Source organism: Sparus aurata, chromosome 21 (genome assembly GCF_900880675.1).
Source record: "Sparus aurata chromosome 21, fSpaAur1.1, whole genome shotgun sequence".
Taxonomy (NCBI): Eukaryota; Metazoa; Chordata; class Actinopteri; order Spariformes; family Sparidae; genus Sparus; species Sparus aurata.
Genome location: NC_044207.1, coordinates 2982385 through 2997621, shown reverse-complemented (window position 1 = coordinate 2997621; position 15237 = coordinate 2982385).

Sequence of the window (15237 nt, the reverse complement as noted above, 5' to 3'; positions counted from 1 at the left end):
CTGGTGTACACACAGCGAACTGATGAAATCATCTGGCAGCAGGTAGCGTGGAGAGCAGGGTTTATCAGCAGGCACTGATTGCCAACCTGCTGCAGGTGAGCGAGGGACAGCAGCTCCAGTAGTGGGAAGCTCTGCCCAGCCTCTCCACGCACCCCTGAAAGCACAATAGCAAAAAAAACCACACCGAGCACTAAAATATTCACCACAAAATATGACAGGACGTAACAGTAGCCGTTTTTTTTACTGGGCAGCAACCCGCCAATTTGGCTGTCCTTTTTGCGTCTAGGTCCACCAATTTAGACAGACCGTGGTATATTGGGGGTCTGTTTGGGTCTGCCAATATGACGCCTAGGAGGGTACACTTTTTGCCACGTCAATGTGTCGGCAATTGCTGAGATGGGCGGAGGTGTCGCACTGTTATGCAACCCACAGCCGGAAGTTTTAAAACCAGGAAACAGCTGATCACAGTAGTCAGTCCATTACTTCATCTGCAGACGTCAAGATGAGCAACTGGAAAGCCGCTGAGATCCAGGAGATGCTAGCGTCTCCTTGGTCTCTGTAGCTGTCTTGGTTGTTCGCTTGTTGTTTTGAAACTGACACTGGTATCACAGAGCAAATGTCACTGTTTTGGTTTGTGTTGATGCTGCTGCTGCTGCTGCGCCTTGAGCCATCCAGTTTAGGCTAGTTTAAAGAGCACGTTGAGAACATAGAGGGGGGAAAAAAATGGTTTCTGTTGAACTAGCTTCATTTAGCAGCAAGCTACTAATGGCCCCCCGCTAAGAACCAAGTTCTAAACTCCAATGGGGTGCAATGTATAAAGCTCTTAAATTTGTCACGGGGGTGTGTGTATAATATATCCAACTCCAGTCTTCTGATCGCCGTCTCTCTTCTTGGTACACATGTCCAGTCGCTGTGCCACCTCCAACTTCCACGTACAGAGAATACAGCTGTCAGCTGTAATATTGACAGCTGTCAATATTCTGATTTGCACCCTACGAAACCACTTGGACAATAATTAAAAACACAACATGCACTTAAACAAATAAAAATAGATAAAACACAAAGTATAACAAAACAATGCCGCATGCAAATAAAATTCAATCAATTAAAATAAATAAAATCAAGGGGTTTCTTTCGTCGTCTACTCAATCAAAACAGTGAAGATGAGGGGAATGGAATAAAAGCGGCAGGGGAGACTGGGTTAAGTTGAGCCAAAGGGTAAGTTGAGCCACCCCTTGGTGCTGGGAAACGGTAAAAAACATTGATCATGTGACCAAATATTTAGGAGGAAGGCATCATTTCATGGAGTCTCTGAAGGTAAGAACCACATGGGTAAAGTGGTTAGACATTTATTTCCAAAAAAAAATGTTTCACTCTTGACAGTGAATTTAGTCTATCATAAGTTTCATGAGAATTGTGGTCAGACCAAAATGGATCATTTTAAATTTGTTTTATACATCAATTGTGGTATCTATCAGCTACAACATGAGGTCATAAACCTAGCATAAAAATGCACCATTTTAACTGTGGGGACTAATAAAGTAAAAATGGTAGCTTTGGGGTAAGTTGAGCCATTTGGCCAGGGGTAAGTTGAGCCACCCAGCAGAGGTGGGAGATGGATGGATCGAGGGAGAGATGGGGATGAGATGGAATGAGACGAAAATGGAGGGAGGAGTTTAACGAAGATGGAGAAGAGAGGATAGATAGATGAAGGAAGGAAGGAAGGATGATTAGAGGATGAGAGTTGCAGTTCAGATTGTTCAGATGTGTTACTAGTCCATAACCGACCTTACTGTCAGCAAGGACACCAAGAAACTATGATTCTGGACCATGATTTCAGTGCTAGTGTTTTCTTTCCAAAAACACAGCTAGTCATGTTCTCTTCCCAAGTGCACTTAAAGGTATTCTCATGTTAAAATGTTTTTTTTTTTTACAATATGCTATAATGATAATGAAAAGGTTATTGTACAACAGCTTTTGTATAACAAATGAAAATACACATGAATGTGAAGAAGTGACTGTTATTTAGGAATGGAGAAGATGAGGGAAGGGTGGTGTGGCCGTGAGGACGAGGGTGGGGGGGAGTAGGGATACGGCTCAACTTATCCCGCTCCTATGCCCCATACACGGGAAGTTGTGCCACAAGACCACTTTTTTTGGACATGTTATATTATCGAAACAGTTATGTTTACAATCATTCTGTTTGTTTGAAGGGATGCACAACATCCTGAAATATATGCAGATATGTTAGTTAGTGACAAAACTAGGGCTGACCTCCAATAGTCGACAATTCGACGATTCGATTCAGAGAGGTCTGATTCGACTATGAACCTCGTCGTCGAGGAAATAAGGTCCCAGCACATATTTCAAGGCATCAAACATTTGATATCATTGCCGTATTTGTCGGAAAATATAAATGAAACTCACCACCTGAGAAGCCTTCCTTGTTGTGGGGAAGCCCTGTGAGTTGATTACCGAGTGCAGTAGAGTCCCGCAGTAATGATCATCATTGAGCTGCGGAACTCTACTGCACTTGGTAATCGACTCACAGGGCTTCCCCACAACGAGCCTGCAGCTGGAGAGGTGAGTTTTGTTTATCTATTCCGAGAAATCCGGCAATAATATCAAATGTTTGATGCCTCGAAATATGTGCTGGGACCCTATTTCTAATGTTGCTGAGGTTTGGTGCTGTTCTGAGCATTATTTGTGGCTCTTTGATGGCGGTTTTTTATTTGGACTCATTTACTGCAATGTATCGTTGTCGTGCGGTCGTTTCTGCGGATGCTTAAACTAGTTTTAGAGCTCTACTTGGTTTGATTCGGGGTGGCAGCCCGCTGCAGCTGGGTTTTTCCTGCTTGAAGGTGTGTCTTAAACCAATGATGTGCTTGTCCATATCCCTAACTAATACAGTTACAAACACGTTTCATTCACCATAACTTCTTATCCTTGTTATGGGTTGGTCACAGTCACAAGACTTCACCGCGAACTGAAGAACCTTAAAGATGTACAGATTGAAAGTACAAGTACTTTGAATGCTTATATCTTCAAATTACAACTACAGATGATAAAAAACAGCTTAAAAGAAGTTTCAGGATGGTTTTGGGACAGTGGTGAAAAACGTTTTTATGCGCAAAACACAAGAGTGAGGCTCAACCTTTTCAATTGGCAGATGAAACCAGACATTATAAACTTGACTCTTTTATATGACTTGATTTTCATACTCATTACTTGAGTCGCTCACCAAAGAGCAGGCACGCGCACACATAAGGCCCAAGGGGTGCTTGAGCCCCTGCCCTTTTTGCCTCGTATCATAAAGTGCCCTTTTTGTGTGTTTTTTTAATGAATAAATATTTTCCTGTTGTGCAAAGGGATGGGAAAAAAACGGTGGTATAAAAACGCCACACTTATCTACCATACGTATTTCGTACGCAATATGGTGTTGGGAGTGTGTTGGGCCCACAAAGCCGCTTCTCTGTCGGCTGTGGCTCCGCTCTGTCTCCCTTCTCTCTCTCTCTCAGAGGGAGGGAGAGGGAGAGAGAGGGAGGGAGAGAGAGAGAGGGAGAGCTGCCTCATCTAGAACTCCACCACGCCCATAGATGAGACGTGACAGTGGAGCGACATGAACCTTTGTGAGTTATAAATCAATTAACATAACTTCCTTGAGGGGGCTAACAAGTCGCGTCCCACTTATTCAACGTGCTTAAATATGAGTCATATTTCAAAGAGCGTCCATTTGTGCTTGTTAAACTAACTGCTTGTTAATGAGAGTTGTCTGTGTCGGCTGTTTATCTTGCCACATATCTTCAGCTTCTTCCAGATATTGAGTTTACTGTGACTTTGCTGTTGTAAACATTGCTGTCCCTACTATCAGTCACAGTAGTCATTTCTTGGTTTTGTCACATGTTTAGATGTGTAGCATGTATTTCTAGTTTGCACTTGCCCTCCAATAAATAGCCTAATAATAAACCAGTGTTTTATTGCTTTTTAAGAATTGCAGCAGAACTGAATGTCTTCTAAAGTTCAGTATTATGATAATGTGAATAAATTAATGTTGATAATAATTTGTTGACACAAAAGAAATGGCAATTGCGTTTCACTCACAACTACACAGGATACACAGCTAAGTTAGCTTTCTATAAGTACTTTGTTTATTAATTTTACATTAATTAATCTACATATTGTGTTATTAAGGCCTGAAAAAAAAAATTGGCGTGTTATGCGCGCGCACGTACTGCCCTTTCCTGACCTCTATAATCATGTGCAAGTCCCTGTGTAAGAGACTCAGGTTATTAAGTCACTTGAGTCACCAAGTCCCTGGTGACTGACTTATAAAGTACTGGTACATGGTCACAGACACCACACACAACAGTAGTGGCTTAGAGTTAGCTTTCCAACAGTCCCCAGAAAACAAAGTCACAAATAGAGGCGTGTACGGCTTGTTCTCTGCCATCTAGTCCAAACACTATAACCAAGTCTCCAACCATCATATCAAAAAGTCAAGAGACCCAAAGACCTTATACTCTTTCACACAAGACAGTCCATACCTCCCCGTATGCAAGTAGACCAGGGTCAGTTAAACATGACAATGCAGAAACACATATTTTTTACAACTAAAAACATTGTTTTAGTTCCTTCTATGTATATCTCAATGACTCATACTAATCCAGTTTGGATTTAAGGCTGCAGGAAAATGAATGGACAAATGGAACTCAGCTAGCCAAGAAACGAGAAGTCAGACTGTTGTGCCCACATCTTTACATAGACCTGCCTGCAACATCTTGGCTCAAACTGTTGTATTTGACAGGCGGACCATGTTTCTAAGCCGACAGGTGTGCAGGACCACTGCTGGATGAGCAGAGTTGGACTCTGTGCACTCTGTGCAACACTGATGCTTGGTGCTCACAGACAGTTAAAGCTGATGGACAGAGTTTCCTAGATGTTGAACTTTTAATTTGAAGATGTTGACAATACTATCATCACCATCTTGTTGCTGGGTTTTATATACACCCCAGAGCAAAATGAAAATCACTGTGTTTATCTATATATGTATATACATGTAAATAATTATATATATCTACTGTAAATGTTATTTTGTGGCATGAAAAAGTTTACAAACTTTCATTTTGTTATGCAGCCCTGTGTTGTGGCCAGATAAATCACCTTGAACCTTGAAAATAGGAACAGCACATTTATTCTCTGTTTGTGTCAATATATCATCAAATCATCTATTTAATTACATTGGACTATGTATTTAGATCTACTCTTCATTTATGCTTACCCACAAAGCTCAATAATCACAATTTTCACCAATAAATCACAAGATTTGTGCTGCATTAGCATGGAACTCCCATCCCGTTTGCAGGCACTTGTTTCTTATCTCTAATATGTGCAGCGCATGAATTAATCGATTAACACTGTCTTCAAAATGTTTTACGAAGACAGAAGACAACTGTTCTCCCTGGCTGACTAGTATTCCTCATGACTAGTTAAATGATGAAAGGAGTTCCTTTTAAACTGTTGTTTTGTAACATCCAAGATGGTGGCGGTTTAGGGATCACAATGCCCTGTGTCCAAGGGCATAAGTTTGGTCTCAGCTTTGGGGCATGTTTACATTGATAGTAAGCCATGGTAGTGTCTCATCACAGAACCATTTAAAGACCTTACCTGAAGCCCTGACAGTCCTGCGGTTGCTTCCTCAACCTGCACTACATCTGTACTGGATATCTGAGTTTCCTTAGTGTATTTCAAAATAATGCATCAATGAATAAAATAGTAAATAAAAAAGTATATGCATTATACTTATTAGAGAGAACTTTTGAATATTACGGGAATAGCCAAGGTTTAGGCTTTATGGAACCAACTTTGTTTATCATTCAAAAAAGAGAAAAAAAAAACATCTGATAAAAAATTCTAATGTAAAATAAAACCTAGTCATCTGTCAATTTCATTGCTGATATCTTATCTGAGGAACCATTTTAAGACCTTACCTGATGCCCTGACGGTCCAGCTGTTGCTTCCTCAACCTGCACTACATCTGTACTGGATTTCTGAGTTTCCTGAATGTATTTCAAAATAATGCATCAATGAATAAAATGTCATCTTTATATCTATTGCACATATCAAACTTATAAGAAAGAACATTTGGGTAACATTTAAAGAATAACATCTTGACACCTTTAATTATGCAAATCCAACATTTATTTTCAAAATAACCAGCATGATGATGAGATTCATAGGTTACAACTGCAAAGCATCCTAAAACAAAGAACTGCAATGCTCATGCCATCTTTATTCCCCCCAAAAATTGCTAATTGACATTGTCAATTGAAACACTGTTCCTGATTTATCATCAGCCTGCTGTACATTTGTAGCTTCATGCTGCTGTTTTTCCTGTGTGTAGTGATTCATAGTTACTAGCCAGTTACTCACTAGTTTAACCCTTGTTTCACTAGCAAGGACCACACCATCAACGAGATGCGTTTAAGGATTTATTAGTGACAAAGGAAAACGAAGTGTCGAAGATCTTGGTTCTTTTGAGTTCTTCGAGTGCGTTGTGGGGATTCTTGTAGAGAATCCGCCGCCGCTCCCGGGCAGCGACGGACCCCCTCATGGACCTACGAAGGAGAGGAGAGAAAGAAGAAACAGACAGAGAGAAATGGGGTGGGGGGGAGGGGTGCAGAATACGAGAGCGAAGCAGATGAGAGGGTCAGGTGGTTATTTATAGAAATGCGGAAGTTGGCGCTGTTGAGGTGTGGTCCTGCTCCTGAAACTTCGCCAATTAAGCTTCAATATTGCTAACATTGGTTGAAAGACTAGAGAGGACACAGTTAGCTTTATTACTACCCTCGAAACTTATACATAACACCAGTTATGTTTTACACAGTAGAAGACTGGTGATGTTATGCTAGGCTAGTATATTTAGGGGGCCAAGCCCGAGGGGCCGAGGGAACGTGTATGCAAGCATACGCATTTCCCAGGACCAGCGGTGCTAGGAACCCTATTGTAATTGTAAAGATTTTTAGGGGGCAAGGCCCGAGGGGCCGAGGGAACGCATATGCTTGCATCTTTACTACGACCAGCGGTGCTAGGAACCCTATTGTAATCGTTAAGATTTTTATTCTTATTTTTCTCTGGCTAAAAGTGGTGCTGCAGGCTAAACCGTGCAAGGGAGGGCGGTGCAATTTGGAGGGTTGGTCCAGACTCCTGCGAATATCTCAGACACAAAAAACTACATATATCAGCCAGCAGGGGGCGCTATAACCTCGGAAAACATGTTTTTGCCTATAACTCCCAAACCGTATGTCACACATTCAAAAACCTTGTATCCCCAGATTCCCTGAATGGAGCTGAATCACTTTGCGATTGGCCACGCCCAGTGGTTTGAACGTTTTTTTGCAAAATCGCAAAAACTGGAAAACCTACTTTTTCGAACTCCTCCTTGGGATATTGTCCGATCTTAATGAAACTTGGCACGTACACTCTTTAGCTGGACCTGATCTAAAGTTATCAAAAGAATTTTGCTCGGTCAAAAAATGTGCAAATTATTAACAAACAAATTTCTGTAGCTAGCTATAAAAATGTAAACTGTTTGTTATCTCGGTCAAACTTAATGATATTGACACCAAATTTGAGATCCTTGCTTGCCATGACACTGGGAAAGGATGAGCCGAATTTGGCGAATTTTGTCCACTGGGGGGCACTAAAAATATGGGAAGTTTATATCTCTTGAACAGCTACACCAATTATTACGAAATTTGGTCAGTATGATGTAGGGCCAATCCTGAGGCCATATCTTGAAGATGGTCATGACTGGTCAATGTGGGCGTGGCTTATTACAAGATAAACAACAAACATTAATTTCATCCAAACTATCATGCTGAGAGCTTTGAAATTTATATGGTACATATAGAATAGGACAAAGTTCTTCCATAGTAAATATTGCATTTGTATTCCACTAGGTGGCGCTATAATGGATGCCATCGCGTTTTTGCCTTTAACTTGCACATTTTGAATAACACATTTGCAAACCTTATATCCATGTTTCCTGAATAGAGCTGGGTTTGCTGACATAGGACACGCCCACTTCTGCTGCACATTTCGTTCGCTAAAGCGCCACATATGCAAAACCTACTTTTTTGAACTCCTCCTACAATTTAAGCGCCATCTGCCTGTAACTTTGCACATGGAATCTCCAGAAGTGTCTGATGAAAAGTTATCAAAAGAATTTTGGCACTCCAAAAAATCTGCTGGTGATAACCAAACAATCTTTTTTGCTAGCTAAAAAACACATATACATTTTGTTCGCTAAATCGCCACATATGCAAAACCTACTTTTTCAAACTCCTCCGTGGGATTTTGTCTGATCTGCATGAAACTTGGCACGTACACTCTTCAGCTGGACCTGATCTAAATTTATCAAAAGAATTTTGCTCAGTCAAAAAATGCGCTGATTATTCACGAACAATGTTCTGTAGCTAGCTATAAAATTGTAAACTGTTTGATATCTCTGTCAAACTAAATGCTATTAACACCAAATTTGAGTTCCTTGATTGCCATAACACTGGGAAGGGATGTGCAAAATTTGGCGAATTTTGGCCACTAGGAGGCGCTTAAAAGATGGGAAGTTTTTATCTCTTGAACGGCCTCACCGATTTTTACGAAATTTGGTCGGTATGATGTAGGGCCAATCCTGAGGCCATATCTTGAAGGTGGTCATGACTGGTCAAAGTGGGCGTGTCTTATTAGAAGACAAAAAACAACAACCGTTAATTTCAGCCAAACAATTATGCTGTAAAATTTATATGGTAGATGTAGAATAGGTGACAGTTCTTCCATACCAAAAATTGCACATGTACTCCACTAGGTGGCGCTAAAATGGATGCAATCGCATTTTTGCCTGTCACTTCCACATTTCAAATAACACATTTGCAAAACTTAAATCCATATGTTCCCTGAACACAGTTGGGTTTTCTGACATAGGACATGACCACTTCTGCTGCAAATTTCCATCGCTAAATCGCCATATATGCAAAACCTACTTTTTCCAACTCCTCCTTGGGATTTTGTTCGATCTGCGTGAAACTTGGCACGTACACTCTTCAGCTGGACCTCATCTAAAGTTATCAAAAGAATTTTGCTCGGTCAAAAAATGCGCAACTTATTAACGAACAAATTTCTGTAGCTAGCTATAAAATTGTTTGATATCTCGGTCAAACTAAATGCTATTAACACCAAATTTGAGATCCTTGGTTGCCATGAGACTGGGAAGGGATGAGCCAAATTTGGTGAATTTCGGCCACTAAGGGGCGCTAAAAATATGGGAACTTTATATCTCTTGAACGGCTACACCGATTTTTACAAAATTTGGTCGTATGATGTAGGGCCAATCCTGAGGCTATATCTTAAGGTGGTCATGACTGGTCAATCTGGGTGTGGCTTATTACAACAAATCCAAATCGAAACACATTCAGCCTTTTGCACTTCCAGTGCACTTCCCATTACAGCGAATACCATGGCTCAGACGTTGGCCTGTGTCCTCACTTTTGCCCCAAGCCTGTCATCCTTTGGGGCCAACTTCCGTGGGCTCTGCGGTGCGTCGGGTCCGAGTTGCGTGGGGGGGCTTGGCCCCCGTTCGTAACTGCTTGCAGTTCTAGTTGTATTTGTGTTGGACCGCATCCACTTCTCACCTTAATAACACTTTTCCATAGTAGAATGAGTGTTAATGTCAGGCTAGGAAGCTTGCATTGCGTGGGTAGGTAGCTAACTAACAACAGCCTAGCAGCTAGGCTACTAATTACTCTCTGGGTGGTGGAATAGCTTCGGATGTCTCTTTTCTTTTTTTTGCTGGCATTCCCTATTTATGAAGCAGAATCACCGGCAAAAATGTTGAGACCAAACAAAATACTGATGTGAGGATTTACTTTCATGATTTCCTGGTGTATTTACGTCAGCACAGTCTTTTAACAGCCAGCCTAATAATCTTACCGTCAGTCCAGCCATCTTGCAGCAACTCTGCCACACAGCGCATCATCTTTATGAGACGTGACAAGAGGGGCTCTGATACCTTCATGTGCTGAGAACGTGATAACCCTTCAGCCAATCAAATGGCATATCTTAACTGTCAGGCCTGGGCTTTAAAGAGGACTCAGATGCAGAGTAGGGACGATTAAAGCAGGCTTTTATTTTGAAAGTATTTCTCTCTATTCTCTTAAACAGAGTGACAAATGAACAGGCTATGCAAATCTCTTCCTAATCTGGGAAAAGCGAGAAAACAACATGAAACAAAACACACAACAAAATAATGAGGCAAAGACCTCAAAGCAAAATTCTAAATAACAAAAATTCACTCCAAAAGAGGTAAAGAAAAAGGCTATGAACTGAACTACTCTGATACATCTTATAATAAAAAAATCACTCCAACGGAGGAAAGTGAACCAGCTACAAACTTAAACTACGCTTCACAACTGAGCTATAAAATATTACGAAACAAAAGGGGCATTCCAACGGAGGCAAACAAGAAGACTTTAAACTTAAACTGGCTTCGATACTGAACAGAAAACTTACAAACACACACTCTCCTTCACTGGTTTGATCGGAGCCACATGGTACGTAGGGTGAACCCTTAGGGACCTGGGGATCTTGAGTATTATAGCTGCTGGATTCACCACCTTGGAAACAGGAAAAGGGCCAACAAAACGGGAAGCCAACTTACGAGATTTGACCCTCAGAGGAAGATCCTTAGCCGACAACCACACCTTTTGCCCGGGTCTGTATGGAGGAGCTGCACTTCTCCGGTGGTCCGCTGCCCTCTTTGGTCTAGCCGAGCTTCGAAGCAGAATTTGACGGGCTGCCGACCAGATCCTGCAGCAACGATGAATGAGGGCCTGGGCTGATGGCACGCTGACCTCCTCCTCCAAGTCTGGAAACAACGATGGTTGGTAACCATAGGCGCACTGGAAGGGAGAGAGACCAGAAGAAGAACAGGGCAGGGTGTTGTGAGCATACTCCACCCAGATGAGGTAGGTGTATGCTCCACTTTGTTGGATTTTGGGATACGAGGCAGTGTAGACCTGTCTCCAGCTCCTGGTTCAAACGCTCGGTCTGGCCATTGGGCTGGGGATGATACCCCGATGTAAGGCTGACCGTAGTGCCCAAGAGGGAGCAAAACGCTTTCCAAAATTGTGATGCGAACTGCGGCCCCATGGTCTGACACCACGTCCTTAGGAAACCCGTGTAGCCTGAAAACATGTCTTAACATTACTTCCGCCGTTTCTTTGGCGGAAGGCAACTTGGGCAGAGGAATGAAGTGAACCATCTTTGAAAATCTGTTACCTTCTGAGGGGGGCAAACCTGTGACGAAGCCCAGAGAGATGTCAGAAGAGGGGTGATGAGGCACTGAAAGGGGGCAGAGATGCCCTGCAGGAGGGTGTCGAGACACTATGTTTCTGGCAAACACCGGACAGGCGGCCACATATTCAGCGACCTCCTTCTCCATAGCGGGCCACCAGAATCTTTGTTTAACAGCAAAACAGGTTTGTTTGGTTCCCGGGTGGCAGGACAGGAGGGACGTGTGGGCCCAGTGGATCACCTGTGAGCGCAGAGGGACAGGCACAAACAACCGATTCTGGGGGCAACTGTCAGGAATAACAATGTCAATATTAGCTTGTCTGACCTTCACTTCGATTCCCCAAGTGACCGCCCCGCCCGTGCAGGACGAAGGCAGGATCCCTACGGGAGATTTCAAACAGGAGTCCGGCTCAAACATCTGGCTTCACATTCTTAGAGCCGGGTCGGTAGGAGAGAGAAAAGTCAAATCGGTTAAAAAACAGTGCCCACCTGGCTTGTCTGGGTTTGAGACGTTTGGCAGACCGGATGTATTCCAAGTTCTTATGGTCTGTCCAGACAAGGAATGGGTGTTTGGCTCCCTCCAGCCAGTGACGCCATTCTAGAAGCTCCCGATTTCCCACATCATAGTTCCTCTCCGCAGAGGAAAGCCTCCTGGACAGGAAAGCGCAGGGGTGTAGCTTGTTGTCGGCCTGGGCCCGTTGAGAAAGGACCGCCCCGACGCCCAGGTCAGAAGCATCTACCTCCACTACGAACTGCCGGTTGATGTCTGGTACTGTCTGGTACTGGTTCACCGCCAAGGTGAAGCTCTCTCTGAGCTTTTGGAAAGCCAGGTCCGCCTGGTAGACCGGTGGCATAGTGAAAATACCGTTACAGAGGTGATAAAAGCACTACATTTTGCATGGTGTTTCCTTAGGGTCTATAGTGTAATTTTGGCCTAGGAGCCCTCAGAAAAAAAACTTCATATTAGCAGTATGTCATTATCAATGAAATATGCTTTTTCCTGCACAAGATAAAGTGTTCAAACGAATCCCAAAGTTAACATTTTATAGTTCTATTTATGTGTATGAACTTTTACATAACTAAGGCTTCAATACATGACAAGTATTGAAAAAGTATCATCTTTATTGGCCCTGTAATTGATAATTATGAGTCGTTACAGGTGCATTTGCAAAGAGGTGAGGTCAGTCTTGCCAGCCCATAGAGCCCCATTGTGAACCCGGAAATGTTGAGTACACCAAAGTTTTATGTTAGAAATGTACAGTGTGGGTCCCCAGTATTAAGAAACTGCTGGTTGCTAACTGGTATATGTTGGGCAATTTGCATAATTAGCATTATTAGCATTAATTAGCATTGATCTTCATATGGACAATATTTCAGCAACTGCTTGGCCGATTTGGACAATATTGGAGTGGTTCTGGTGGTTATTAAGGATGCTGAATCCATTTCTGACATTTTCAAAATTCAAAATGACAGTTTTAATCAAAAGTGGCCATATTTCAACTCCCGGTGGACCGATTTTTATAAATTTTGAGTCGATTTTGAGGTAATTTATATGCTTAATACATTGGACCTGCATTTCAGAATCAATAGAGTACAATGTCACAGTTGTGTGAATGTTGAGATCTAATATTTCTTCAAATTGCTTCAGTTCTGCTTGCGTTTTTTGGCTGCTCAATTTTGTGTGATTGTCACTGTGGTAACTGCATCGGGCAGAATACTGGCTGGATGGAAAGATGGACAAAACAGAGCTTTTTATATTTGGATCATATCATCTCAATGCAAGTAAGTTGATCAAATAGAAGCAGATAACAGTGATTACAGTGTGTATGTAGTGCATATTTAATACATTTTTTTATATATATGTATAGCCTAATATCTCTATAGCCTACTTCTAAACTGTCTCTAAAATATGGTAGGAGTTCTTTTGAGTAAAATCCAAAGACTTATTCCAGAGTAATTAATATATCAAGAGTTAGTCAGTGTAAAGCAAATTCAGCCAATGTATTTCCTTAAAACATGTAAAAAGCCATTCAACCATTTAGAATTTAATTTTGGAGCTAGGCTCACAAACTGTGTTTCACGATTTCTGTGTTCAGGATTTAATGGGCGGGTCAGAAATCATGGCCGCATTACGTAACGCGGCCATGATTTGCATAAACCCGGCCATGCTGCGGAAGCCATATAAATACATTCAGCGCATTAGCTTCGGAGGTTTTTCCGCTCGCTCTCGAGTCATAGCATCTCTTAGAATAGTTTGCAGCTAGCTAACCAGTCAACCAGTCAGGCTGACAACCCGGGCCAGCTCGGACACAACGTGCACAGGTTCGGTTTGGCTCGGGTCGGGCTTCATTATTTGGCCAGATCTAAGCGCTAAGTGTAAGTGTGTGCTTATGTATGTTATATGGAAGTTAAATTAGGTCATAAATCAAGAGCATAGATTTTCAGTTTGAGAGCATGATTTCATTCCTTTTCAGTGACACAGCTCCTTCGCGTGCTCAGATTTGTTCTCCTCATGCTCACATTTTGTGTTTGCATTTAAATTTCTTCTGCTTTCTTTCAAAATGTCTGCTTAAAGTAAAAAATCACATGCCTGTGTTCACATTTCCCCTTCTTGCAAACAAAAATGTCGCTCGCATTCAAATGTGCCCTCTGCGCGCTCAGATCTAAGTGCACGCGCTCAGAACACACACCTGCTCACAGGTCAAGTTCTGCTCTCGGATCTCTCCTCTGCTCACGGATTTTTCTTGTGTATCAACACTGTCAACCAATAGAAGGCCGGCTACTGTTGACCAATCAGATTATCCCCGCTTCTTTGCGGGTGCGTTCGCTGTACTTCAAGGAGCGTCGCATACGGACGGGCACTGTTTACTTCCGTCCTCCAATCTGTTAATTGGGGTGGTTCCCTTTATTTTTTGACGACTTTTGGAATAAAATATCAGTTAATCAATACACGAGCGCCCGTGCTTTTCATTACAGTAGCTACATCAACATAAAGTAGAACAATAGCGGCTCTACTTTCGCCATATTAGCCAATAGCCAGCTATCCAGGCAGCGGGATATGTTATATGGTATAAATACTGGAGGGCTAGTATGTTTTGTGATGATAGTACAGCGGTTAAGAATATCAATTTATGCTGCTTTTTGCATCATGGGACGCTGGTTCGCATCCCGGCCCGGTGTACAGAGTTGGGTGTAAATGTACCGTATATTACCAAATAATAGCCGCGTGTCAATTAACAGCAGGGTCCCTTTAAACACCGATGCAGGTGTATATTTTGATAAATAACCGCTGGTTCCAAATAAATGCTGGGTCTAATTCATTTATTCTTTTTTAATCAAGGAAGAAGACGTGACCACTGACACTGCACGTTTTTCTTCTTCGCCTTTTTCACGCGTTGTGCTACTTTCTGTCAGTCAGTATCACACTGATGATCGCCATGGCTCCGGTGCAGCAACAAAATAAAAAGTATGACTTGAAATTCAAACTTTCTGTCGTAAAATATGCAGAGGAAAACTCGGGAAAACCATGAGTGACAGACAGCAGAGATGAGGAGTTTGCAGCGAGTGCTAGTTGGATGAATCGTTTCCTCCGCCGCAACTTGCAGGAGGATGCCAGAGAATTCACCGAGAAGCTGGCGAAGTTTGTGACATTTTCATTCCGGATTTTGAGAGGAAGGAATTAAACGCCTGTCCCAAATAAACGCCTGGTCTGCTAAGTGATTGAAACAAATAAATGCCGCGGCTATTATTTGGTATTTTAAGGTATGATAGCTCGCTCGGCCGGGGAGAGAGACATGGATCAAAGTGCTCAGCTGCAGACACATCAGAGAGGTGACGAGACGCGACTCATCATGACTGACAGGCATCAAGGCCACTCAGCGTTACCTTACT